The 5,234-nt window shown below is 37.9% G+C and overlaps 1 pseudogene across 1 annotated transcript; it reads left to right on the forward strand.

Annotated features, from left to right (window-relative positions):
* Positions 1 to 465: 465 nt before the first annotated feature.
* Positions 466 to 4,111, forward strand: LOC308621741 (AP-4 complex subunit epsilon-1-like; annotated as a pseudogene). Its single transcript has one exon. The product of its transcript is annotated as an AP-4 complex subunit epsilon-1-like (transcript).
* Positions 4,112 to 5,234: the final 1,123 nt, after the last annotated feature.

Here is a 5,234-nt window from a genome sequence, read left to right on the forward strand (position 1 = left end):
ATGGGTATTACAACCTTGTTTTATATATAAGGAAACAAACTCTAAGACCAGTAAATAGTCTTTCTAACTGAGCAGAACTAAGTAAGGGGAGGAGCAGTGTTTCAAACCAGATTTTTATTACTACAGAGTTATTGTCTTTATAAAATTTTGCCACTTATAAAACAAATAGAGATAATATGGGAGTTAAAGGTAGCTATGAGTGCTGTATAAACATTTAAAATGCATATTTTTCTCAGGTTTTATTGAAATACCAGAATTCTTGACTATTAAATTTTCACTTTCAAACTTTCAAGAAAAAAAAATGGGAGAAAATATTTACAAATGAAGCAACTGACAAAGGATTAATCTCCAAACTTTCCAAGAAGCTCATGCAGCTTAATATGAAAAAACAATCAGGGGAGGTAACGGAGCAGGGCCTGGGCATGAGGCCGGGCGGCAACCGGAGCACAGGTGGCAGCAGCGGCGATGAGCAACATTGTGAAGAAGATGCTAACGGTGCTGCCGGGACTCTTCTTGAAGAACCAGTCAGCTAGCGGGCCCGCGGCCGCCAAGGTATCCTTCTCCTCCTGACTGGGCAGCCTGGTCCGCAGCATCACCGCACTCACCTCCAAGCATGAGGAAGAGAAATTAATCCAGCAGGAACTGAATAATCTGAAAGCAACTGTTTCTGCTCCTACTACAACTCTGAAAATGATGAAGGAATATATGGTGAGACTTATATATTGTGAAATGCTTGGATATGATGCTTCCTTTGGTCACATACATGCAATCAAGTTGGCACAACAAGGAAACCTTTTAGAAAATAGAGTAGGTTATTTGGCTGTTTCTTTATTTCTACATGAAAGTCATGAACTGTTGATTCTCCTTGTGAATACAGTTGTAAAGGACTTGCAGAACACTAACTTAGTAGAAGTATGTATGGCACTTACTATCGTCAGTCAGATTTTCCCTCGAGAAATGATTCCAGCTGTTCTTCCATTAATAGAAGATAAACTTTAACATTCTAAGGAGATTATATGAAGAAAAGCTGTCCTAGCATTTAAATTCTATCTCATCGCTCTTAATCAAGTACAGCATATCCATATTAAGTTTCGGAAAGCACTTTGTGACGGAGATGTTGGGGTCATGGCTGCTTCCTTGCACATATACCTTAGGATGATTAAGGAGAATTCATCTGCATATAAAGACTTGACTGGGAGTTTTGTAACAATTTTGAAGCAAGTTGTTGGAGGAAAACTCCCCGTAGATTTTAATTACCGCAGTGTACCAGCACCATGGTTACAAATTCAGCTGTTGAGAATACTAGGACTTCTAGGAAAAGATGATCAAAGGACAAGTGAATTAATGTATGATGCTCTCGATGAATCCTTACGAAGAGCTGAGTTAAATCACAATGTCACATATGCTATTCTGTTTGAATGTGTACATACAGTCTATTCTATTTATCCTAAATCGGAATTACTTGAGAAGGCTGCCAAGTGCATTGGAAAATTTGTTTTGTCACCTAAAATAAATCTCAATTATTTAGGATTGAAGGCTCTTACCTATGTTATCCAACAGGATCCCACTCTGGCTCTTCAATACCAGATGAAAATAATTGAATGCTTAGACCATCCTGATCCTATTATTAAAAGAGAGACTCTGGAACTTCTTTACATAATTACTAATGCACAGAATATAACAGTGATTGTCCAGAAAATGCTTGAATATTTACTTCAGAGCAAAGAAGAATATATTATTGTCAATTTAGTTGGCAAAATAGCTGAGCTGGCTGAGAAATATGCTCCTGATAATGCGTGGTTTATTCAGACAATGAATGCTGTATTTTCAGTGGGGGGGAGATGTTATGCATCCTGATATTCCCAATAACTTTCTGAGACTGCTAGCAGAAGGTTTTGATGATGAAACAGAAAATCAACAATTAAGACTCTATGCAGTTCAGTCTTATTTCACTTTACTAGATGTGGAAAATGTGTTCTACCCACAGAGATTTCTTCAAGTTATGAGTTGGGTTTTAGGGGAGTATTCCTACCTCTTAGATAAGAAAACGCCAGAGGAAGTTATCACCAAGCTCTACAAGTTACTTAGGAGTGACTCCATTTCTTCAGAAACAAAAGCCTGGATAATTGCTACTGTGACCAAGTTGACACCTCAAGTGCACTCTTCTAATATAGTTGAGAGATTAAGCCAGGAATTTACCACATCTTTGGATATTTGTTTGAGACAGCATGCATTTGAATTAAAACATTTGCATGAGAATGTGAAATTTATGAAAGGCTTGCTTCCAGTTAATAAGAGTTGTGAAGACATGGTGTTAGATGCTTCGTTATCTTTTCTGGATGGTTTTGTGGCTGAAGAACTAAGTCAGGGGGCAGCACTTACAAACCTCACCACCAATGGCAGGAGGAAAAGCTTTCTCAGGAAAAAGTTCTCAGTTTTGAACCATAAGGACTCTCCTTTTCTTCATCTGGCTTCTCTGGACGACAGTCTCCTGCTGGCATTTCTCTTGGTTCAGATATATCTGGGAATAGTAAAGAGACCAGGCTAAAAGAGACAAATAGCTTGAAGCTGAAGGTGTAAAGAAATTGTGGGGGAAAGAGGGCTATCTTCCCAAGAAGGAAAGCAAAACTGGTAATGAAACAGAAGCTCTGCCAGTCCCTCAAGTGAATATAATAATGGAAAATGTAGATCAAAGTATAACAAAAACCGATCAATCTCAAGCCCTTACCCAATCTAAAGAAAAGAAAGAAAAGCAGCTGCTGGCATCATCACTATTTGTTGGACTAGGATCAGAAAGTACAACCAATTTGCTAGGAAAAGTAGATACCCTTTCTCACAAGTTCAGAAGGAAATCAAAAGTCAAGGAAACCAAAAGTGGGCAAACAACCACTGCTCAAAATATGACCCGTTCTTCCTTTAGTTCTTCATCAAATGTGACTTATGAAGAAGACTATTATTTGGATCATTTGCAGGATAGAGGAGACAAAGAAGTAAAGAAATGTTCTCTTAATTCAGAACTTTTAGATTCTGAGTCACTCACAGAACTGCCCTTGGTTGAGAAAATCTCAAATTGCAGGCTGTCTACACCCTCTTTGTTTGCTGGTAACAACATGGAAGTTTTTCACACTCCTCAGTCCACTGCAGCCTCAGTTGCCAATGAAATCTCTTTAGCTGCTTCTTTGCTGGAAGAAACTACTGAACACATTCATTCAGATCTTATGGAGGTCTGTAATAATGAAACCATATCAGTGTCTTCTTACAAAATTTGGAAAGATGAGTGTTTGTTGATGGTCTGGTCAGTTTTTAATAAGAGTGTTTCAGAACTGAAAAGTGCTAACTTAGAAATTGCTCCTACAGAAAATTTCAAGATCACTGAGCAACCTGGATACTGCTTGCCTGTAATAGAAGCAGAAAGCACCAAAAACTTTCAATACAGTGTGCAGATGGAAAAACCTTTTACAGAAGGGAATCTTTCTGGTTTTATAAATTATCAAGTGATGGATACTCATTCTGTTCCGCTCGAATTTTCAGTAAACTTATCACTATTAGATTTCATTGGGCCATTAAAAATCTCGACTGAAGACTTTGGTAAACTCTGGTTATCCTTCGCAAATGATGTGAAACAAAATGTGAAGATGCCAGAATCACAAGCTGCTCTGCCTTCTACCTTAAAGGTCCTGCAACAGGAACTAAGACTTCATGTTGTTGACATTATAGGTTTGTAGTGTTCTAAAAAGGCAATCTTGTGTTTATAGGGGCTTTCTTACAATCAGAAAACAAATCAACTCTTGTAAGTGTCAAATTTCTTGGAGCTGTATTTCATGTTATGAGTATCTTTCAGATAAGTGTGTTGTTCAGACTTTATTAAAGAATTTTTTGTGTGGTAAAATATACATAATGAAATTTACCATTTTAACCATTTTTAAATGTACAGATTAGTGGCATTAAATACATTCATGTTATGCAGCCATTGCCACCATCATCTCCAGAACTTTTTCCTCTTTCCTAAGTAAAACTGTACCCATTAAACACTAACTCCTCATTGCCCCTCCCTCTCCAGCCCTTTGCAACCACCATTCTATTTTCTGTCTCTATGAATTTGACTATTCTAGTTACCTCATCTAAGTAGAATCATACAATATTTGTCCTTTTGTGACTGGCTTATTTCACTTGTCTTAATGTCTTCAAGGTTCATCTATGTTATGTGTCAAAATTTCCTTCCTTTTTAAGGCTGAATATTGTTCCATTTTACGAATGTACCACATTGGTTTATCCATTAATATTTTGACAGACACTGTGTTTGTTTCCACCTTTTGGCTATTGTGAATAACGCTGCTCTGAACATGGGTGTACAAATAAATCTGTGTTTGAGTCAAAAAAAAATCACAATCCAAAAATGGACAGAAGACCAAGACATTTCCCCAAAGAAGATATACAGATTGCCAACAAACACATGAAAGGGTGCTCAACATCACTAATCATTAAAGAAATGCAGATCAAAACTACAATGAGGTATCACCTCACACCAGTCAGAATGACCATCATCAAAAAATCTACAAACAATATATGTTGGAGAGGGTGTGGAGAAAAGGGAACCCCCTTGGTGGGAATGTAAATTGATACAGCCACTATGGAGAACTGTATGGAGGTTCCTTAAAAAAATAAAAATAGAATTACCCTATGACCCAGCAATCCCAATACTAAGCATATACCCCAAGAAAGCCATAATTCAAAAGGAGTCATGGTCCACAGTGTTCATTGCAGCTTTATTTACAATAGCCAGGACATGGAAGCAACCTATGTGTCCATCGATAGATGAATGGATAAAGAATATGTGGCACATATACAATGGAACATTACTCAGCCATAAAAAGAAATGAAATTGTGTTATTTGTAGTGAGGTGGATGGACCTAGAGTCCGTCATACAGAGTGAAGTAAGACAGAGAGAGAAAAACAAATACTGTATTCTAACACATTTATATGGAAACCAAAAAAAACAAAAATGGTTCTAAAGAACATGGGGGCAGGACAGTAATAAAGTCGCAGACATAGAGAATGGACTTGAGGACAAGGGGAGGGGGAAGGGTAAGCTGGGATGCTGTGAGGGAGTGGCACGGACATATATACACTACCAAATGTAAAATAGATAGCTAGTGGGAAGCAGCTGCATAGCACAGGGAGATCTGATCGGTGTTTTTGCATCCACCTAGAAGGGTGGGATATGGAGGGTGGG

Source organism: Mesoplodon bidens (genome assembly GCF_964165515.1).
Source record: "Mesoplodon bidens genome assembly, chromosome: 8".
Classification (NCBI taxonomy): Eukaryota; Metazoa; Chordata; class Mammalia; order Artiodactyla; family Ziphiidae; genus Mesoplodon; species Mesoplodon bidens.